Source organism: Typopeltis vanoorti, chromosome 18 (genome assembly GCF_054136105.1).
Source record: "Typopeltis vanoorti isolate ZY-2024b chromosome 18, IOZ_Tvanoo_1.0, whole genome shotgun sequence".
NCBI lineage: Eukaryota > Metazoa > Arthropoda > Arachnida > Uropygi > Thelyphonidae > Typopeltis > Typopeltis vanoorti.
The window spans coordinates 86,300,068-86,325,000 of NC_143566.1; the positions used below are offsets into that span (position 1 = coordinate 86,300,068).

General features: G+C 34.4%; 1 long non-coding RNA gene across 4 annotated transcripts in view; it reads left to right on the forward strand.

Annotated features, from left to right (window-relative positions):
- The window catches only part of LOC150096894 (uncharacterized), a 158,790-nt gene that overhangs the window by 21,593 nt on the left and 112,264 nt on the right, over window positions 1-24,933 (forward strand). Inside the window, exon 3 of one of the 4 annotated variants that reach the window (XR_016549818.1) lies at window positions 3,872-4,040. The exons of the other annotated variants lie outside the window; for them this stretch is intronic. This is a non-coding gene — a long non-coding RNA (uncharacterized LOC150096894). Of the gene's footprint in view, window positions 1-3,871; window positions 4,041-24,933 lie in introns of those variants that run through there. 4 annotated transcript variants of the gene reach the window in all.

Below are 24,933 nucleotides of genomic sequence, written 5' to 3' on the forward strand. Positions count from 1 at the left end.
AGGTCATAGAAGCAGCAAAGAAGACTCTTAATAAAGCAACAAGAAAGAAAGTTTGTAAATGGTTGTCAGAAGAAGCCATTCAAATAGCAGAAGAAAGAAGAAAAATGAAACTTTAGAAAAACAAAGAAAGGGTTAGACAACAGAGTACAGATTTCCAAAGACAGGCTAGGAAGGATAAGGAAAAACATCTAAACAAAAGGTGCAAGGACATTGAAGAAAGCAATAGAACAACAGAGCTGCTTAGAAAAATAAATGATGTTACAGGAAAGTTTATTCCTAGATTAGGAGTTATAAAAAGTAATTCAGGTAAATGTCTGATGGAAGAAGAAGCAGTGAAAAAAAGATGGAAAGAGTATGTAGAGGATTTGTACAAGAAAGATAATAATATTGAAGGAGAATTTAAAAGGAGAGAGAGGATTTGTTGAGGAACCCATGATAATGAAAAATAAAGTGATTAGAAAAATAAATGATGTTACAGGAAAGTTTATTCCTAGATTAGGAGTTATAAAAAGTAATTCAGATAAATGTCTGATGGAAGAAGAAGCAGTGAAAAAAAGATGGAAAGAGTATGTAGAGGATTTGTACAAGAAAGATAATAATATTGAAGGAGAATTTGAAAGGAGAGAGAGAATTTGTTGAGGAACCCATGATAATGAAAAATAAAGTGATATCAGCAATGGAACAGCTGCCAAAAGGAAAAGCTGATGGTGTGTCAGTGGAATTATTAAGAGCAACTTGCGATGAAGTAGTAAATATATTGACTGAAATTTGTCAACAGGTGTGAAAGAAAATATACTGGCCTAGAGATTGGAAAACATCAGTACTCATTGCAGTCCCCAAAAAATCAAATGCCAGAGATTGCAAGAATTATAGAACCATCACTTTAATTTCACATGCAAGTAAATTTATGCTGAAAGTGATCCAACCAAAGTTGGAGCCATATATGAATAGAGAAATGCCACAAGAACAGGCAGGCTTTAGGAGAGGTAGAGGAACTAGAGAAAATTTGCAAACATGAGATGGATTATGGAAAAAAAGAGAATTTCAGAAGGAAGCATTCATCTATTTTATTGATTATAAGAAAGCTTTTGAATGTGAGGGTCATAACAGATTGTGGATTGTAATGAGATCAATGGGATACCTGTACATCTAATTCTCTTCATAAGAGAGCTGTATGACATCCAAGAAACTTCAGTAAAAACAGTCTCTTGGAGAAACAAGGTTTGAGTGGAAAAAAGAGGTGTGGCAGGGTTCTATACTGTCGCCCTACTTTTTCAATATTTATATTGAATATGTTATAAGATTGGCTGATTTAAACAAAGATTCAGCTGGAATTAAGATTGGTGACAGAAAAATAAATAATTTAAGATATGTAGGTGATATAACTTTCATAGCAGAAACTGAGGATGATCTGGACCGGTTGATTCTATTGGTTAAGATGGAAAGTAATAATAATGCCGGGCTTAATTTAAAAAAAAGCAAAACAAAAGTGATGGCTTCTGGCAATTCAAATGAATTTATAATAGAGGGAGATAAAATAGAAATTGCTGAAAGTTATGGTTTACTGGAGTCCAGAATCAGAAATGATGGTAAATGTGAAGATGAAATTAATAGGAGGATAGTCATAGGGAAAGAAAAAAAAAAAAGCTATGTTGAACCTGACAAAAATTATGAAAGATAGAGGTGTGAGTAAGGCCACAAAAGTTAGAATTGTCAAAGTAATGATATTTCTGATGTATGGATGTGAAAGCTGGATTATTAAGAACAAAGATAGAAAGCAAACTGATTCATTTGAAGTGGAGGACTGCAAGAATGACCATTAAGAAGGTTTTAGCAAATATAAAGATAGAATGCTCCTTGGAGTTGATCACTAAACAGAAGTTAATGTACTTTGGACATATTATGCAAGCTGATGAATCATTGGAAAAGGTGGTTTGTTGAGGGAATGAGCAGAAGAGGAAGACCACAAAAGAGTTGGATGGAGAACATAAAAGAACTTACCAACTTGAACTTACAATTAATGAAAGAAAGGAGAAGAGGTCAAGTGTGATGGAGAGTCTTTGTTCACAGGAATCGGCAAGAATGGAAAACGACTGAATGGCACATAACAACAACAAAGGGGAGGGAGATAGGATACCATACAGAACCAAAATATTTATTGGTATTTGAGTATCAAGATTCTTTTAGTGTCTCACTAGTAAAAAACCAGAGGAAGCAAGCAAGAGTTGTTTGATATAATTCTAGACAAGATTTGTTCTCAGGTCTTTCCAACCATAGGTTTTCATCTATACCAAATGGGCAATGGAAACTCTGCTTCCTCTCATGCACAACCATATTATATACCATTTCTTCTTCTTTATCTGAAAAACACTTGTAGTGCTCAAAAATTCTAAGTTTCAAAGTCTTCTATAACTAATGGCTTAAATACTGATCCTGCTGCCATTCTTCAACAGGGTAACAATGATATAGATCTACAATAAACAGATCTCCTGTAATACTACTAAATCACACCCCCATCTTGTTTCTCACAATACTAATTTCACTTCTCCTTAACTGATAAAATCTCTCTCTCTCTCTCTCACTCTCTCACTCTCAAAATGATTTAGCTTTTCAGTTTGTTTACATTTGTTTCTACCTTGGCGTAGATATTTTTCATAAGTATCATTCCACTGACCTGGTTTTCTTCATTCCACTTTTCTCCAAAACTTCTCTGTTTAATGCAGTGTTCCTCAAGGATTACAACCTACAGTTTCTCAAGAAAAATAATATGAATAGATTTCTTCTAAACCACTTGCCCTCATAATGCTGTTAAATTGTGAATGAATACAATTCACTAAGGAATGTTTCATTCATAGTTTAACAAGCTTAAGCACATAAGAGAGAAATGCTTGTATTTTGGTATAATTGTAAATAGCCTGTAAAACTTTAAGATAACGTGATTAGTACAATTTTTGTGAGTATTCACGTGTGAAGTTCCTACTAAACTGTATATTAATAATGAAAATAATATATATCTTGTCTGTTAGCAATGATAGAAAGTTTGTGAATTGTATATAACCAACTAGTAACACAAGGTCAAAGTACGTGGGCGAGACACCGTGATTAGTGAGATGCCTGAAGCAGTCACATATACGTAGGGTACATGGCACGCTGAAATCTTCTTGGAAGACGCTACGGAAAGGCAAGATCCACGAGTACAAGAAAGTAGTGTATCGGGTGAAAAGTAAGTATTGCAGAAGGGTGCCGATAGGATTGATATAAAAGGGCTGGAAACCCCCCTGGAGGGTCGACTTATGTTTTCTCTCTCTCTGTGGTCAAAGTTCTACTGGTGCCCTGGTCGAGATGCACATCGCCACTGGTTTCAAGAATTACGATGAGCGGGTAGAAGTTTTCCTATGCAGCGGGCTACACACAGGGAAGTAGCAGCTAGGTAGCGAGCCAAATGGGTGCAGTTTCATCTATGCGCCAAGAAATCTCTAGGCATAGCTGATCGATGTGTAATTCCAAATGGACCAACCTAAGCTGATGAAATTCACTCTCACAACCTAGAAGAAAGACAACGTGCTGAGAAAAGGAACCAAGAAACGAAGAGATAAGCCTGATGAACCTTCAAGTTCTGTAAGGTACAAGCCTTTGATTATGTTTTGTATGAAAGGAAAAATTTTGTAATTTAAGAATCAAGGACATTCAAAAAGGTTATAACTCTAATTAAGATTAAGGCAGGACTGTGATATATAACCAAAATTGGTGAACATTTCAAGCCAAGGGCTATGTCTAGTATATGTTATGACTGTTAATTATGTCTAAGGTGTTATAGCATTACCTAATCCTAACTGTTTTACTGATACCTTAAATGTTTTCTTGGTTACAGAACTGAGAAAGTGAGCGATGGAATTGGAACAAGATTGTTCCGAAGCATTGATTATTGTCCATTATATGTTGATTTCTTTAACTTTGTAATCTAGTAGTATAGTAATGATTGAAAATTCTCTGTTGTGTAAAATTATCAATATATTAAATAAACCTTTTGCTCTTATTCATTTGGTTGCCTGAGTTTAAGAATCCGATGCACCACTCATAAAAGATTCAGACCAAAGCGGGATATATAGGGAGTAGACTTTATAAAGGAGGGTCACAACTAGCAATCCTTTCAGAAGATTTTCTTCTCTGTTCTGCTACTTATCTGGCATCTTTCTATCCCTGGTTCCAGCTCTCCCTCGCATTCTTCTCATTTTCTTTCTTCTACTGTTTCTATTCTCTCCTATTCTATCATTCCCATAACTCTCTCTTTCTCCTACTCTGATTCGCTCTTTTCCATTCACTTAATCTCATCTTTCACACTTCTCAACTCATTCCCGAGACATCCCACCTCCTCTTTCAGTGCATCTGTCTGTCTCTATATAAGCTACCCACTCTTACTCGCCAATCATCCTCACAATTAAGACCATCTCTGAAAACCTCATGATGATTCATACTTTCCATACTCACTTTTATTTTCTTTTATATTTTGCTCATTATCTTCGCCCTCTGTTGCACTACCCATCTCTAGATTGATAATCTCCTGCCTCTGATGCATGAATCACCTTCTTTCTGTATGAATCGTCTATTCATGATTCATACAGAAGGTTGAATGATCAAATTTAACATTTTTCTATTTTTTTCATACTATTTATACTTTATTACATTACTTTGCATTAATAATTACAGATTGAAATCTAATTTGTGTGTGTGTAATCTGTTAATCTCATTCATAGGATGCACACACACAAATTAGATTGAAACGTCATGTTAATACTGCATACATGTACTGGAATCGCATAACAATGAGGTGTAATTAATGAACACGGAGATCAACTCTGACTTATGTAAAATTTAAATTATGCAAAGTTTGTGAAACATAACTATTATGTAAGTCAGAGACCATTTGTATATTGCTTTCATCAAGATTTACTTATATGATCAACCGATAATCAAATCATAATTTTCAGGGGTTTTTGAGGACATATTTGGGAAACATTAAATTCTTCTTCTTCTTCTTCCTATCATGGAATATAGGCCATGTGGCCTGTTCCGGTCTCATGCCATCTCTTTCTTGGTCTTCCGATTCTTCTTTTTCCACTTATTTTGTATCTGTATAATATTTTTGGTAGTCTGCTGTTGTCCATTCGATTTAAATGTTCTAGCCATTTTTGTTTATACTGTCTTATGTAGTAATTAATTGGTTTGATTTTTAGGGATTGTAAGATTTCTTCATTTGTTTTGTGGTCCCACTTGGTATATCCCGCTGTTTTTCTGAGGAACTTCATTTCTGCTGTTTGAATTCGTTTTTCATCTTTCCTTTTCATGGTCCATGTTTCGCTTCCGTATAGTAGAGTTGGTTTTGACAAAACATTATATAGTCTGATTCTAGTGTGTTTTTGTACCAGGGATGGCTTAAATATACTATTTATTATGCCATTTACTTTGACAAAGTTTGATATTTTAGTGTCTATGTCTTTTTCTTCTTCGTATGATAGATCACATCCCAAGTATCTGAAAGTGTTTACTTGTTCTAGTATTTTATTGTCTATCACTATTTTACTTCTTATTGGGTTTTCTCCTTTGAATGCCATTATTTTTGTTTTTTCTTTGGGTATTGTCATATTATATTGCTTTGAGATATCATTTAATGATTTTAATGATCTTTGTAAGTCATCTTCTGATGTAGCTAATACTATTTGATCATCTGCAAATAGTAGTGTATCTATCTTCATTTGCGGGGTCATTTGTATACCAAATGGGTTATGCTGTTTCCAGATTGTTAATATTTCATTTATATATATATATATATTGAAAAGCAGAGGTGAGAGGGTACATCCTTGTCGTACTCCTCTTGATATATCTTTCCATTCTGAGGTGTGTTCTAATTTAACTGCTATTTTATTTCCTGTATATATTTTTTGAATAGATTGTAAAAGTTGGTTTGGTATGTTTAAATCGGTTAATATTTTAAACAATTTTTGTCGACTAATTTTGTCAAAGGCTTTTTCATAATCAATAAATGCCACATGTGTTTCTTTTTGAAATTCTCTTCTCTTTTCTATTAATAATTTTAAAGTAAAAATTGGATCTATGCAGGATCGGCCTTTTCGGAAGCCATTTTGTTCTTCTAGTAATTTGTTTTCTACAATGCTGCTTAGTTTCTCTTTTAATATTCCTGCATATATTTTATATCCTGTATTCAGCAGGCTAATTCCCCTATAATTATTGCAATTGTCTTTATTTCCTTTTTTATAGATTGGGATGACCAGTGCTTTTTTCCAAGAGTTAGGGGTTTTTCCGGACATCCAAACCATATTAAAAAATTTCAAAAGTCTTTCATTAAATTTTTCACCTGCATTTTTGTATAGTTCTATATTTATATTGTCTTCTCCTGCCGTTTTCCTATTTTTCATCTTCTTTATTATATTTTTCAGTTCTAACATTGTGATATTTTCTATTAGGTCATTCTTTGTCTTATAAAATTTTAATTCATTGTTCTCATCTGTCCAGAGATTTTGGAAATAGGTCACCCATTTTTCTAAATCTATTGTTTGTATTTTTATCTTTTCTTTTATTTCTTTATTCATGTATTTTATTACTTTATAAGTTTTGGGTTGTGGTTTAAATAAATCCTTTTCTAGTTCTGTTACGAAATTGTTCCATCTTTCTCTATGTTTTTTCCTTACTTCTCGTTTTGCAATTGCACTATTTCTTTTATACTCTATTTCTGCTTCTATTGTTTTGGAATTTAGCCATTTCTGGTAACTGTCCTTTTTGGTTTTTATTATATTTTCTATTTCTTTGTTCCAGTCTCGTAGTCCTCTTTTTCTAATCGATTTGTGCTTTATTCCTAAGGTTTCTGTTGCTGCATCACTACCCATCTCTAGATTGATAATCTCCTGCCTCTGATGCATGAATCACCTTCTTTCTGTATGAATCATCTATTCATGATTCATACAGAAGGTTGAATGATCAAATTAAACATTTTTCTATTTTTTTCATACTATTTATACTTTATTACATTACTTTGCATTAATAATTACAGATTGAAATCTAATTTGTGTGTGTGTAATCTGTTAATCTCATTCATAGGATGCACACACACAAATTAGATTGAAACGTCATGTTAATACTGCATACATGTACTGGAATCGCATAACAATGAGGTGTAATTAATGAACACGGAGATCAACTCTGACTTATGTAAAATTTAAATTATGCAAAGTTTGTGAAACATAACTATTATGTAAGTCAGAGACCATTTGTATATTGCTTTCATCAAGATTTACTTATATGATCAACCAATAATCAAATCATAATTTTCAGGAGTTTTTGAGGGCATATTTGGGAAACATTAAATTTGAGAGGATAATTGGATAATTTTTTTAAAAATTATCATAGATAATTTTAAAAAAAGTATTCCAAAAACCTCTCCTAAACATGAAAATTGACAAAAATACTCCCAGCTTGATTGTCACAGAACTAAAAGCTAATGCAAATACTTGATAAGATCCCAGTGAATCTTAATCGAAACCATGTATAGAATAGAACTCTCACAGCACCCATTCATAAAAAGAGAAATAAAACAACTGCACAGAAATTTTCCTACTGATTGTTCCAGGTAAGATTTATGCAAGCATAGTTAAGAAGCAGCTAAGAAAAATTATGGAAAACAAAGAATGAGGAAGGAAAAGTTGTTTAGTTCAAACAAGGGTTTTTCAGGATTAGATTTTTACTTTAAGACAAACAGAAGAAATAATGGAAAAAACAAGGATTTATATTTAAATTTTGTAGATATGGAACCAGGAGAAAAGTTGTTCAAAATGATACAATTACAGGGTGTAAAAATGGGACATTACACAAACAGTGTATACACTCTATTTATTGTAAGCCACCCCTCAGGAAAATATAACAAAATAAGCAAAGCTGGTGTAGTGTGGAGCCAACTGAGAAAGTGATATAATTAAATGGAATAAAAGAGAAATTAGCCAAAACACTAGCAGTATACAAGTTTAAACTATCTAATCAAGTTTAGATAGTGCTTAAACTGATTTTAACTTATGAATTTCGGAGCTATATAGAAATAAATCAATTGATTGAACACCGCAGATATAAAAGGTTTTAGAAAAATTAACAGATGATAAGATAGCATTAATTGCCAAATCATTTTATAAATGAAGATATTAAAAAAGAACTTGACATTTTTAGCATATAAAAATGCATGAGTAGAGTTGATCTAAGATGGTATGGTCACTTGAACAGACTGGGAAAGGAAAAGTTAGCAAAATAATTGTTTAATAGCAGGAAAAGATCCAAAGAAAAATTACGATCCAGATAGATTAATACAGTTAGCAGTACCTTAGATTCTAAGATGTAAGATATAATAATCCTGGCATTATGACAACAGATTAATTTGGAGGAAAACTGTTGTTAGAAAGCTAGTGATCAAGTGTACCATCATAGCATTCTGTATACTCAGGTACACAGCAAGGCTATTGCTTAAAATTTTGTATACTGACTGCACCTTAATACATGGTTTCGATTATGATTCACTGGGATCTTATTAAGTATTTGCATTAGCTTTTAGTTCTGTGACAATCAAGCTGGGGAGTATTTTTGTCAATTTTCATGTTTAGGAGGTTTTTGGAATACTTTTTTTAAAATTATCTATGATTAATTTTCACAGTACTTAAATGTCCTATGTTTTGAATATTAGATTTTATTTTATCAGTGAATGTAAAAGGATTGACCTTAATTTAAATTTGCTTAGTTGTTTTAAGGATACTTGTGACATAAGACTGAATGATATATGCACATAAACACAAGAAAGATATTTAATTAACCAAATATTTCGGTCTGGAAATAGCAGACCATCTTCAGTGGTATTACAAGAACAGTTTAAAAAAAAAATACAAGCTAGAATGCTAACAATAGATCGTTAAAAATAGAACACTCTGTGTGATGTTATATCACTAAGTATGAAATGGAATATTTTGAAGTAGAGACATGATTGAAAAAAAAAAAATAAATAAAATAATGAGTAATCTTGATTAGACTTTCCCAGATTTTTGATATAGATATACAGTCATTACGATTCAGGTTGGGACGATGGAGCAAGGCCTCCACGCTTTCCTTGAACAAACGTTCAAACTATAACGGGATCTATGCAAGAGGTGAGTCCTAGACCAAAAGATGCTGTGGTTAGTTTCAATCCTGTGTTGAGCCAAGACTTTTCAGGTTTGCTGTGAAGAATGGAGGATTGATGTTCTTGGATTCTTTTTTCAAGAGAACGTCCAGTTATCTTTTTTAGATGTTCTCCTCATCCGGTCACCTTCAAATACTCTTACAACTACAGTATAAAGGAAACCAACGTTCACAGATCGTTATATTCTTAAAGAATCAGTCCATCATCCATGTCAAAAAACAGGAATTATAAAATGCCTCATCAGAATAGAAGAGCCAAAACTAATTGTTCTACTTTTGATTATCTACAGAAAGAACTTTCTACTATCCAACAACACATGAAACTCAATGGCTTTTCTGAAAAAAATACTCAACATCTTCTCAATTCTTATAATTCTCCACAAAACAACAAAGTTTCAATACGTCGAGTGCCTATTCCATATATCTCCAGTATTTCAGAACCTATCGCAAGAATTTTAAAGAAATATGATTTAACAGCTATGCATTCACCTATTAACAAATTGTCTTCTCATTTTCCTTCTCCTAAAGACAAATGCTCAACTTTATCTCTTTCTGGAATCACAGTTGCAAGGAATTATCAAATTCCTTGCAACTGTGATCTCTCCTATTTTGGACAGACTGGACGTTGTCTTGAAAAAAGAATCCAAGAACATCAATCCTCCATTCTTCACTACAAACCTGAAAAGTCTGCATTGGCTCAACATGGGATTGAAACTAACAACAGCATCTTTTGGTCCAGGATTTGCCTCTTGCATAGATACCATTATAGATTCGAATGTTTGTTCAAGGAAAGCGTGGAGGCCTTGCTCCATCGTCCCAACCTGAATCGTAATGACTGTATATCTATATCAAAAATCTGGGAAAGTCTAATCAAGATTACTCATTAATTTTTTTTTTTTCAATCATGTCTCTACTTCAAAATATTCCATTTCATACTTAGTGATATAACATCACGCAGCGTGTTCTATTTTTAACGATCTATTGTTAGTATTCTAGCTTGTATTTTTTTAAAACTGTTCTTGTAATACCACTGAGGATGGTCTGCTATTTCCAGACCGAAATATTTGGTTAATTAAATATCTTTCTTGCGTTTACATGCATATATCATTAAATTTGCTTAAGCTGATAATGTAGCTGATCTCAAGTGTTTATCTCAATATTTTTTTATCATTACTAAATTCATGTCTAAATTGGAACATAAATTAGGATAAAATTTGAGATAAAAATAATTAACATGGATATAAAGATGGTAGTCAGCATAGCTTAATCAATATAGATGAAGTTCTTTGGACAGAAAGATCCGAGTTTGAATTTTGCTTGGAACACAAAGGACCTTTATCTAGGATTTTCAACTGAAGGTGAATTAGCCAGTCTCATACAGAGGTGATTGGATTTTTCCTCTCACAAAAACAGGCAAACTGGCCAGAAGAACATGTGCAATTTATGACAGAAAATTTAGATAGGATTAATCATCCTATCATAAGCAGGATCAAGTTTATATGAAGCCAAACGTGGCGCTGACAGGCCATTGAGCCTAATATGAAAGAGAAGATGTATATAATGATGGCAAGAGAAAAAAATCATGATGAGGACATTATGAGAAAATATTTCTTACAATAAATGTTATGAAATTCACCTACCAACCAAAGACAATTCCAAACATCCATGGTGAGATTCAAATCCACAGCCTGTTGGCTGGAAAGCAGATATACTAACCAATTAGCCAACCAGGGAGGCAAGTTACTTTTATGCTGAAAACAATGGATAAACTATATTTCCAAATCAGTGGGAAAGCATTTAGTTTACACATCTATAAAGCTACCTCACTTATCTATAGATCTATATTGATAATATTTCCACGAGGGGGGTTGAAGTGCATTTGGCAGGTCCAAAATATTATGTTTGAACAATCAAACTCTACTAACCGTGTATTAGAAATGAATGAAATATTGTATAATGCAATAGATAAAGAACTGACTGCATTCATACTGCTGTATAAAATGGAAATCTTCCTTAGGTATATACTGAATACAAAAATAGCCACATTGTCCATCATCCATCCTTAAGAAAACATCTTTTGGTCAAGAGAAGCCAGTAATGTGGACTTACACTGAGTCAGCTCAAAATCAACAATCCACAGCACAGGGGTGCATGAAGTGATATTATTATATTATATTATTTGACATGCATGTTCCACTGTCCAGCGAGGTAACTTTATTCATATGCTGTGACTCGCTCTTCACAGCAGTGTGTGAACTGGTGCTGAAAATGGCAGACATAGCTATCATTCTGAGCACCAATTAAGAGAAGGAGTGCATTTTGATGGTTTGCTCTAATTCAGTGTTTCTCAACGTTTTTTGGATCATGCCCAACCTCAACATCTCAAAGATTTTGATGCCCCTCTCCCTCTAGCATAATAGTCAGCCAAGTTCTGAAAAAGTATAATATAAATATGTATAAATATGTACCTAAGGGTCAAAGCTGTATAACTGAGAGGAGACCTCCATATAGCCTTTAAAGGAATGCGGAGAACCGCCCAGGGCTTCTGACCTAATGTCCAATACTCGCCTTCTCGTGGTGCACCCTGTTGGATATCTACTTGGATACTGAACCAACAAGGATGGGCTGGCAATTTGAAATTTAGCCAACCAAATTGTATTCTTATTGGTTAAGCCAAAATAAAAAATGATGGTACAACATGACAAAATTTCGTGCCTGCTGGGGCATTGCCCGGTTAAACAAGGCCCCTGTTGTTTTCGCCAGGGAACCAGGGCGAAAAACGAAAAGTCAGCTACTGGAACAAATCTGAAAACAAACCCCAACTAAACATCACCAGAGTTAAAGATCGTACTATCAACGTGAGAAGCCTGAATGGCAAAGAAATGGAGCTAGATGAGGAATTAGATGAGTACCAGATCGACATGATAGGGGTGACTGAAACAAAAAAGACCAAAACTGGTGAGATCTTTCTGAGCAATAAATTCAAAATGTTATATTCAGGCAATGACAATCAAGGAAAAGAAGGAGTAGCCATAGTATTCAACACAAAATACGAGGCTAATCTTCTTGAATGCCAGTCAGTCTCAAGTAGAGTAATGTGGGCAAATATGAGAATGGGGAACTGGACAATGAGACTTATTTGTGCCTATGGTCCCACAGAAGGTTCTACTAAGGTAGAAGTGGAGGAATTTTTTGTGGCTTTAGAAAAAGCAACTGACACAATGAAAAAGGAAAAGTTAGTCCTTGTAGGGGATCTAAATAGCAGAGTAGGAAATGATTGTGAGACATACAAAAATATTTTCGGAAAATTTGGAGAAAAGAGCAAAGCTAATAATAATGGCAAATATCTGTTGGATTTCTGCTCAGGACATGAACTGGTTATTACTAACAACATATTCCAACATAAAAATGTGCACAAATTCACATGGAGAGAAGAGGCTAGGAATAAGAAAATTCTCATTGACTATGTTATTGTTGATATAGTTCGCCCACCGATTAGAAATCCCTCGACACCTCTGCACATGTCAGAAAAAGGAGAATCCATTCCGATAATAGGGTAATCATTCCGTATTGTGGGACGAGTTGTTTATTATTACAGGTCGGAAAATTAACTTCTCTTTTATGATTATTGTAGTTAACTATGTTGCTTGTATAACAGTTGGAAAAATTTACCAATAAAGCACGTGATTTCGCGTGTTGGCGACCAATTCGTACGTCCTTCGTTTCTTTCTCCCCTTCAGCATGAATCGACTATTCTTGGCAAGACGCCAACTAGGGACTTACAAACCATGGGCGAACTATAGTGATGTTTTCTCCCTGGTGCAGGACACCACGGTGTACAGAGGATTTGAAATCGGAAGTGATCACTATTTAGTCTTGAGCAGGATAAAATTGAATTTCATATTGAAAAGAATAACATGTAAGAAAGTTTTAAAGCAAATAAAAGTTGAGCAGCTCTCAGATGTGAACTGTAGACTAAAATACACAAAGATTATTGAAGAAAAAATTAAAGGGTTTGAGAACAGGAATCAAACCTTGGAGATTCAGTGGCAAACCCTGAAGAAAACATTGATTGATTCTGCCAGAAGAGGCATGTGGTGAGGTTGTCTGCAAGGATAAAAAAAATCAGCACTCCCTGGTGGACAAAGGAAGTTAAAGAGGCAGTGAAGGAAAAGAAGAAAGCATATCAAAAGTTCCTGTCAAATAAGTCAGCCTGTGCTCTTAGAAAATATAGAGACAAATGCAAGAATGCTAAACACTGTGTAAAACTAGCTAAACAAAAGTCATGGGAAGACTTTGGCAAGAATATAAATATCAAGAAGGTGGCAAAATATTCTGGAGGTTGTTGAAGAAGCTTAGGAATGAAGGAAAGAGTGCTGTAATAGGAGTTAGAGATGATAAAGGTGACATAAAAATGGGAGAAAAAGATATCCTTGAAGTATGGAGTAATTACTTTGAAAAACTGCTAAATGAAACAAGCAGTGATGACAACACAGTGGTAAAAAACACTGACCAGGCATGCAGTCAGGAATATATATCCATACTTGAAGTAGAAAAAGCCATCAAAGGCTTGAAATGTGGAAAGGCAGTGAGAATAGATGATATTCGACCAGAAATGCTGAAGTATGGTGGTATAAGAGTCTTACAGTGGCTGCACTGCATAGTTCAGAAACAATTCCCAATGATTGGAGTAGAGCTCTCATATTACCCATATATAAAAAGGGAAATAAAACAATGTGAGAATTACAGAGGTATTTCCCTACTGAGTGTTCCTGGCAAGATCTATGCAAGTATGCTTGAGAAACAATTGAGAAGAATTGTGGAAGAAAAGCTTGGTGAAGAACAAGCTGGATTCAGGCCAAATAGAGGCTGTCAGGATCAGATCTTCACTTTACAACAAATAGTCGAGAAAGCATGGGAATATAACAAAGATCTCTATTTAAGTTTTGTTGATTTGGAAAAAGCATATGACAAGGTGCCAAGAGAGAAGCTATCCAATATGCTGCAGTTATATGGTGTCAATGGGGCATTATATCAAGCAATACTTAGTCTTTATTTGAGTTGTAAGTCAGCAGTTAGAATTGAAGGTAGTACAGGAAGATGGTTTAATGTTAATTCTGGTGTGAGACAAGGATGTACATTATCCCCTCTGTTATTCATTATCTATATGGATCACATTATGAAGGAAAGTGGTATTAAACATGATATCAAAATTGGAGATGTTAATGTTAGCTCTTTGCTTTATGCGGATGATGTTATACTTCTAAATAAATCCACTACAAGTCTGCAAGATTCTCTGACTAAATTGAGTAGCTGTTGTAATAGATATGGTATGAAGGTCAGCATTAAAAAGACAAGGACGATGGAAATAGGTAGAATTGTTGAAAATGTCAACTGTGTTGTGAACGGGGAACCTGTGGAACAAGTAAAACATTTCAGCTACTTAACGATTTTTAGTGAAGATGGTAAAATAAATATAGAAATAGACAACAGAATCAGCAAAGCTGGTATGGTAGGAAGTCAACTGAATAAATTCATATGGAATAAGAGAGAAATTAGTCAGAACACTAAATTAGCTGTATACAAGACAGTGTTCAAACCAGTTTTAACTTATGGATCTGAGAGCTGGGTCAGAAGTAAAACACTTGACCAAAGACTAGAGACAGACCGCAGATATGAGAGTCCTGAGAAAGATTATAGGCGTGAACAGATGGCATCAATGGCAATATCATATTAAAAGCGAGGATATTAGGAAAGAACTTGACATTGTCAGCATCTAGGAATGCATTAGCAGAGCTAATCTCGGTTGGTATGGTCACTTAAACAGAATGGGTGAGGAAAGATTAGCAAAACAAGTGTTCTCTGCCAGGTTGGCAGCAAAACCACCCAGAGGAAGACCAAGATATTGGTGGATTAATACGGTACAAAGTGCCTTAGACGATATAAATATAAGATCTGATAATGTTGGAGTCTTGACAAGTAACAGACTGATTTGGAGGAAAATTGTAGATTGGAAGTTAGTAATGATGTAATTTTTTTCATGTAGTACTATCATATCCTGTACACCCTTCAGGGTACATGACAGGAATTTGATGATGATGATAAACCAAAATATTCAAATTGCCCCACGTTGAGAAACACTGCTCTAATGGAAGGTTTGCTTATTTTGATTACTAGCTGGAGTTGTAGTGTTATGATATCCCATATGTGGCACAAATAGAGCAACACATTTTGCTGTGTGTGTATGACAAAGTGACATTAAAACTGGCACAATACACATTCATTCTGCTGACCAAGAAAGAATATGAGTTGTATTTTGGACATAAAATGGGAGATCTGGACCGGACCCAGGCTCTGTGTTGATAGGTGTGAATGGTGTTTAAAAGGATGGTTAAAGAGTACACATCAGTGTCACTTGCTATCCCAATAGTATGGATGGAATGGCGAGAGAACTTAAAACCATGCAAGTGAGTGCTACATCATTTTAACACATCATCGTTTTTCATAAAGAGTAAAACATGCAATAAAATAAGCTTGCTTTCAGTAATGAGACCAGGCTTCATGACATCACACTGTAAGTTCATGCATCCCTAAGACACAGACTGCAGAGGAAATTAAAGAATGATGAGTTTGAAAAGTGTAGCACTGATTTCTTGAACCACACCTAGGATTTCAGCTAACAAATTATACAAGCATCTTATCTGATAATCTAAGCAAAGTTGAATGACTGTGATGTGAATTTTACCAAAAACAAACTAAACTATTAAGGTTGCAATGCTGGAATATCCATAAACGAAAACAAAGATCACTTCATTTCAGAAGCATCAGCAAAAATTCGATTTCCATTCCCCCCTTTTGAGTAGTAATCATGTGTTTTTCAATGATGTTAAGGTAAATATAAATGCTGGACAGAAAACATGACCCAGATAAATGGAATTTGTCTTTAAGATGCATTTGATTTGAAGACTGTGGTTCTATGCACTTCGAAATAAATCTCTTTCTCTGTATTTCAATAGCATTATCATCATTGCCTGATATGCATTATCTTCAAGGGATGCAGAGAACTATGATAGAACTAAACAATTAAGTTTTATTATTACTTTTCTATTAACTCTTTTCCACCCCAACACTAATCTGTCATTTGTCATCCCCAATATGGTTAAATTTTATATTTCAGTCTTCTCAAGTATAATTAATTGCAATTCCCCTTGATTTTAGTATTTCTTTATGCTTTTTTCCTGCCATTCTAGTATCAAAGATCTTTTTTGCTAACTTTCCCTCTCCCATAATATTTACGTAACCATATCACCTTAGGTGAGCCATAGAACCACTACATTGTCAAGTAGTTCCTTTCTAAATTCTTCATTGTTAATGGTTCTGGCACTGATGTCATCTCTCATTCCCATAATTTTTCTTACAGTTCTCATATTCTGTAGTCTCTATTTTGATCAATATTTTATTTCTAAAGTAACTCTGAGATCCATAAGTTCAAACTAGTTTGAAGTCTATTTTGTATATTGCAAGTTTAATGTTTTGGCTAATTTAACTCTTATTCTAAATTGATTTTTTTAAGGTTCTGTTCACATTTGCACCTAATTTGCATCTTATCATATGCTTTTGTCAGATCTACGAGTACAAAACTTAAGTATAGATCTTATATTCTCATTTTATTTTCAGCTACATGTTTTAAAGTAAAAATATGATTCTGACATCTGTTTGTCCTGAACTTAACTTTTTCTTTCAAATTTTTTTAGCCTCATATGAAGTCTTCTCGGAGGCCTGTGTAGCTCAGTGGAATTGCTGCTTGTCCTCTGCGCTTCGTCACTCGAAGTCAGACTTAAGTTCAAGTCTAGTTGCTGACTGGAGGAACTTTTTCTAAGCCTTCGACCGCTTCCCGAGTTAGTCGATCTCCGGGAAAGCAGGTTTTTCCTCCCAGAAACTCGGGTTTTTTATCCTGTAAACTCAAGAATATCGATCGTAGCACCCACATTATTTCAGACTAACATATCTTGTTAGGGTTAGGTATCAGGAGATGGCAACACTTGTTTGCTAGCTTCTTCATCGGTGGCTGCTATAATTAGTGATAGACATGGGCCAGCTATCTCTGATTGGCTACTGGTGGAGATTGAACTGCTCACTCAGTCTCCAAAAGCTAGATAGGTTATAAAGGCCTCGCCTACTCCCTATTAAAGAATAAAAGGCATTAGCTAGCTTAAGTCTTCTTTCCTCCTAATGGCTGGTGGGCAGCATAGTGGTCAATAGTGGTTCTTTTGTGCAGTTAATTTGACTGTCTTATAATTCATCCATTTTTGATGTCACTCTTGTGAAGTGTGCTTACCTGAAACACTTTCCTGAATAAATATAAATCTTAAAACAAAAATCTTGATAAATAAATAAAAATCTTGCCTTGAACTCAGCAGAGATTTTTCTTTATAATTCTTGCATTCAATTTTATTTCTCTTTTTACAGATGGATACTAAATAGATCTAATTTTCTGGATCTAACCTTGTAAATGTTGAATTGTGAAGTGCACCCAACATAAAACTTTTATTCCTCCATGTGTGAACATTTCACATTAAATATCATCTCCTCTATCTTTTCACATTTCAGAGAGCTTTCTTCAATACTGAAATGTTTGTTCCTATGATGCATTCCTGGATATTTTTTACCACTGTTTCTAACTTATTATGTTTAATGATTTTCAACCTAACTACTCCAGATATCCAGAATATTCTTCAGTTTTTATATCACCTGTACTCATCTCTCATTATTTTTACATTAGTTTTTCTTCTATTTCTAAGCTTCTTTTTCAATACTGATATAGACGATAAATGCCTTCAGAACAGTTTGCTTCAAGACGCAAACTGTTCTGGAGGCATTTATCGTCTATATCAGTCAGTGGTCTCCAAACTTTTTGCCGTGAGGGCCACATTGGATACTTCAGCACTGTTCTGCAGGCCATAGTAAAAAAAACCTCTAGAACTAGATATATGAGCTTTATTGAAAGTAGATAAAAACTGATTACAGAGTATGTGAGATTAAATTATCATATAATAATGACAACGAACATTTATCAGCAAATTTTTGCTAGTCGTTAGTTTTTCAACCGAATATATACCGACAATTTACATGCGACTTTTTTTTAATTTCATATAACTTCAAGTTTTTTGTCAATGAATGCAGATCGGGAAATTTTGTTTTTATTTCATTTTTTGCTCGTTAGTTCATTTTAACTGTGTTTTTACTGACTTTTTAAGTGTTCTTATTTCGTGCGACATAAATTTTTTTTGTTGATAAAAAAGTTTATTCGGATGTAACTTTTTTATTTCATTTTGAATTCTTTTAAATTTTTTTTTTTTTTTTTGTTAGCTCATTTTAACCGACTAGTCAGAAAGACCGTAACTTGGATTACGGTTACTTTTTGCTATTTGGGAATATATTTTGAACATAATTTTAATTAATGCATTTGAAATCTATCAACACCCTGTTTTTTTTTTTTCATGGATTCTTATTGAAAAATTAGTCCAATTGGCGGGCCGGATAAAATCATATCGGGGCCGTAGTTTGGAGACCCCTACTCTATATTCTTCTCAAGGTCTAACTGTTATTTAGCTAATTTACATATAAATTTGCTTTCTTACAGTTTCCTCTGCATTCTCTAAGGGTATGATTTATTTTCCACGACTACCTCTTTCACTTCTTGCATCCATTGTGCAGTTCTGATTCTTCTATCATAAGGTTTGGTTTACAAAATGTAATTTTTTCATCAATGTTTGCATTTTTAAGTCTACACTTAACTAGTGAAAACTTATCAACTTTGTGAATCTTCTAAAAACTTCATTTTGTACATACTGGTTTTTCAATTTATTTTTAATAATATTCCTTTTTATCCTTCTCTAAAGTAAATAAATGATGATCATATTTTAATTTTTCTTTTTATACTCGAACCAGTGAGAAGATATCACTATCAATAATAAGAGCCAGTAAGATTTTTCTTCCATCGTGTTTATTCTCTCCATGTGAATTTATGCACAACTTTACATTGGAACATGGTGTTGGTGATTACTAGTCATTAGTTATGCAATCTTCTTCCAATTTTTCAAAAACATTCTATGTGTTTATTCTGGAGGCATTAATTTTCTATTGTTTAAGTTTCCAACAAGAACCAGCTTCCCCCCACCCCCTCCCACATATCAGCTTTCTTTCTAATGACTCAAAAAATTCCTCTACTTTTCTTCCCTACTAGAATCTATAGGACTATAGGTACAAATAAGTCTTACTGTTAAATTTTCCATTTTGAAATTTGTCCACATTTCCTTGAAATTACCTTCACTCAACACATTTACTTTCATATTTAACGTTGAATAATATAGATGCTCTATCATTTGTCATAAGTGCTAGTTTTATAGTTCCACATAAACCATTTCTTGACTGAGAATTCCACATGTTAAGCAACCTCCCAGAATAAGGCTGCATGGTCACTTTCCCCAACAGTGGTAGAGTTGCTGCTGTAGTTAGATTATTATCATCTAAGACCACCATGGAGTCAAAGACTTATCATGGGAGATCTCTTTGTCATATTCACAGCACATCATACTGTGCCTTAAATACATTCAAATTATCTGCATACACCACACCCTCAGGCAATGCATTCCAATCATTCACAACTTTCCATGCAAAAAAGTTTCCAGTTTCTCACCCCCCCCCTTGCTCACATTCTCTTTTTAAAGCTTCCAGGAATGGCCTCATGTTCTCCCCATTTCCGACAATTTTATAAAAAAGTGCTTCAACATCAATGCTGTAACAACCCCTTATCAACTTGTACACATCTATTCATATCACCACTCTTCCTTGTATCCACTAGACTGCGTAAATTGCATCTTCTCAACTTTTCTTCATACTCAGCATTCCAGAAATTACCTTAGTCAATTGCCTCTTGGATCCTTTCCAATACCTTTCATCCTTTTGAAAACCAGATGACCTTTTCAAATTTGAAAACAGGTCACTTGAAATCTGTGCACAGTGATCCATATTATGGATAGATCTTCTGATGCTATTACCAGATCTAACACACTCAAACATCTAGACCCCTCCATCATGTGCTGTTTCAGGTCATTATCCCTTACTAACTTATAAATTATCTTTTGATCTTGCCATCTGCTCTTTCCTCTTTCTAATCTATATCCCCATAGTTGAAGTGTCATAATAATTGCTCAACCTGCACTCATTGCTAATCTGCTGATGCACAGCATCCACATCATCCAGACCCCTAAGTCTAAAGCAGCAACCAACAGTATATTTTGTACTACTAGCTTTCATCTCACACCAGATAGCTTCAAATTTAAAGTGATAATTACCATAGATATTACATAGAAATGTAACATCTATGGTAATTTTGATTACTGAAAAAGGTGCAGGGCAGTAGAGCAATTTTATTCATGTGTGAATTCTGTACTTGAAGATTAATCACATATCAGTAGTCAGACACACCTAGATGAAAGTACTTTCAAGGTAAAAGAAAATTTTTTAATTTTCAATTTTTCTTTTCTTGTTCAGTGGTAATCAAAAACAAATAACAGTTTGTCCTGGCCATGCTAAAAACAAGTAACTAAAGAATACTTTGTTGCTGAGGAATACTTTATGTTATACAACAAAAACAAGTTCACTAACAGAAAAGTGGTTTAATAATAAAAATATGTAGTACAAATATATATATATATATATATACACACGCAAAAAATTACCTTTAAATCCAAATCGTGGGTTGTTTCAATGAATGGCAGAATATGCGCTGTGTATAACTCAGGCGTTTCGTTCACAATATAAGTAGATGATAAAACAGATTTGGCATATTCAGGAGATAGAATATCTGTTGCTAAAGGAAAATCATAAAACTGGATATGAGTTTCATTTAACTGTTTTCCTTAACTTATAACTGTGAAAACAATTATAAAACCAGGCAATAAATATTATATTCTTTCACTTTATAGAATGCTCATACTAACTAGGATATATTTAACATTTGTATATTTGATTCAAGAATATTACTTGAATTTGCAACAATTGGCAGTTTGATTCTGGAGCTAAAAGTTTTTATTCTTAATAGAGGCTAAATTAATAGCTCAGTGGAAGTGGCTTTTGCATTCAGCGCGCATGATCGCCCGAAGGTTCAGGTTCAAATCTAGTCGCCGACTAGAGGAACATTTCATAAGCCTTTTTTCGACCGTTTTCCGAGTTAGTCGACCTCTGGCACGGGAAAGCGGGTTTTTACCTCCCGAAATTATTTTATAATTGTCATCACATGACCCCTCCAAGGAATCCAAAGACTCATCGAGGCAGTTTTTCGTCCTATAAATCCAAGAACCCACACTATCTCAGACAATAAACATATAGTGTTAGGCTGCCTCTCTCTGCTGGATAGTGGTAGCCTTGGGCCAGCTATTTCTAATTGGCCTCCGATGGAGATTGAACTGCCATCTCAGTCTCCAGAAGTTAGGGCTAAAATGGCCCCACCCACTCACTGTAACGGAATCAAAGGCGTTCGCGCGCGCGTGTGTGTGTGTGTGTGTATATATATATGTATATATATATATATATATATATATATATATATATATATATATATATATATATGGATTTAACACCACTTACTCGGATGCAAGTTCATTTATAAGGGCAAGTGAAAGCGAGTTCTTTTATAAAAAGTGGCGGAAGTTAAGCCGAGAGACACGCAAATAGACGATGTGATGTCTTAGCGCAACCCAACAAACTTCGCTTTCAATTTTATTTTTGTTTGAACTTACTTAAAAAATTTATAAACTCATGAAATTTGAAGAAGAGATGGTTTTACAGAGCATCGTCCCCTATTTGTAGATCATCCAAAATATGAAATCTATTACTCTTTAGAACTGCCAGTATCCAGTTTATGTAAGATATTCGCGGCGGTTGATGTTTGAACTCTTAACATCCTCTGATAATCAGAAATGCTTTAAATAGATATATTTTATAACTTACTATCTACAGCACTAGATGATGGTGATATATCTACAGAACCTTTATCTACTGCCTTTAGTGGTCTGTGCTTAGTAAGATATTGTGAAGATGTTCCTGGAATCGCCTCTGAAATATCAGTTAGACAATCACTAAACCTAGCTCTTTTTTGTGGAGGGGAGTTATCGCTAGAATCTTGACTTAATTCAGCCATTTTGCGGTTTGAAAACAAACAATGACTGCAGCGCCATCGTTGCTAACCAGTTGATAGACTACATACCTTTTTTGGGAAAACTTTTCCTCTGTACGAATTCCAGAAATGCTTTAAATTGCCCGTTTTAATGTTAGATATTATTTTAAAAATTATTGATGCAAAAAAATCTTGGAGTTTGTTGAACGAATGTATTTGAGCTAAGTAGAACAAAATTCCTGAAGTTTAAAAATCCTTTCTTGATCCATATTTGAGGGAAACACGTGGATCAAATCCTCTGACGCTATATATAATCAAATACAGAGGACTTGATTGTCAATGAAATCTCACGGCGGTATTGTCTTGGGGGGGGGGGGGGGCACAGGAATGAAAAAATCAAATGGAAAATATTTAATGTGGAATTGGCAGAAGATTTTAATAGACCTAAAAATCAACTTGAGGAAATTCCGGGGATGGTGGAATTGGAAAGTTGAAGAGGTTAGAAGCGCTTAAAGCTAGTTAAGGACATAACAGCAGCAACAAAATATATACCACGAGTGAAAAAAAAAAAAAAGAATTGATGACAATTTTAGATGAGAAACAGGTCATAGAAAAATTATAGAGTATGAGATGGGAAACAGTTATAAGCAGAGAAAAGTGACTAGTATAGTATGAAGGGAAAATTAGGATATCAGAGGAGACTAGCACTATGTTAAACGGACAATCCTAAGGATTTTTTTTTTTTTTTTTTTGGCCAGAAAGAGAAGAGAAGGAATGGTTTTGGACCTAACTAGATAGAACAAGTGATTGAGTGGCCAATTTGAATAATATAGTAGTAGAGCTGTTCAGTGAATTTCATTCTAAAGAGGGAATCATAATCCAAAAGGGGAAGTTGATATATTTACAATACTAAGTACTTTGTCAGCAAAACCGGTGGTACTGGATGAAATTTCCCCTTATTCATAAGGTAATGTGTTAAAGACTAACAGGCTCAATTCTCTCAGCTGTTTAATTAAAGCCTTGAACTAGAATAGTCCTTGTGGTGAGGGGAGTCAAAGGAAGGTGAGGTAGTGCATCTATAAGGATAAGAGAATGGAAGCTTTAAACTATAGACTAGTTTATATTCTGTAATTATTGGAAAAATTGGTAAGAGCTCACATACAAAATTGGGCAGCTGTCATGATCAGCACGGATTTGTTAAAGGGCACTCTTGTTTCAGTAATCTAAATTTTTATAATAAAGTAACAACAGTAGTAAATGAGGGAAATGTTTGTTATGTATTTTTTTCTGATTTTACAAAAGAATTTGATAGAAACACATGAAAAAACATATCTAAACTGCTATGTATAGGTTTGGATATTAAGTTGGAATGGATTGGCAGTTTTCTCTGATAAATATTAAAGCACAGAAACGCAATATCAGGTAACGGGAAACTAATCAGGTTCCACACTGCTCTGTGCTAGGAGGGCATTACTTTTCAACATTCATATTGATGGTATTGTCACCAAAATTTAGGAAGATATTTGCGGATGATTTGAACCTGGAGAATGTAATTGGGTGAAGTGATGATATGGTGCCACTGCAGGAGATTGAATAAGCTATAAACGTGGCCAAATAAATGGGGATGTTGGTTTAATATTGCTAAATGTAAGGTTTTGAATTTCGGGCTTGGCAGAGTATACACTGCTAGAAGTGGAAGAAGCACGAGATCTTTGAGTTATGCTGGATTGAAATTTGCAAAGGCAGTAAAGACAGACGCCTACTGCAACATCAAGATCATTTATCAACAAAGATAAACTGGTAGTGATTCCATTGTATTAGGCTGTGATCTGGATTACCGTGTTCAAATCTATTCACTAGGATTTGGAGGAGATAAAGACTTTAGAAAAGGTATAAAGGCGGTTGAGAAAACTGATTTCACAGTTGTGGAATGCTAACTATAAGGATAGATTGAATTCATGTAATCTCCAGGGAAGGCCTGTGTAGCTCAGTGGAAGTAGCACTTGCATCCTCTGAGCTAGGGCTCCCCCACCCTGAAGATAGACTTAAGTTTAAGTCTATCTGCCAACTGGAGGAATTTTTTCTAAGCCTATCTTCGACTAGCCCCGGTTAGTCAATCGCTGGCATGGGGAAGCGAGTTTTTATTATCAGGATTTTCGTCCCATAAACTCAAGAAAATCAACCTTCAAGCCCACATTATTTCAGACAGTAACACATCCTGTTAGTGTTAGGTACCAAGAGATGGCAACACTTGTTTTCTCTTCTCTTCATAGGTTGCCGCTAATAATCAGCGATAGTCATGGGCCAGCTATCTCTGATTGGTTTCTGGTGGTGACTGAACTGCTCACTCAGTCTCCAAAAGCTAGATAGGGTTAAAATGCCTCGTCTACCCCTATAAAGGAATAAAAGGCATTAGCTGATTAATCTCCAGAGTTTGGTAGATACAAGATGAAGGTGTGATAACGTTTAAGCTTCGAAAGTGGATACAAAAGAGATATCAGCTGGAACATAAGGAAGGAGCAAGAATT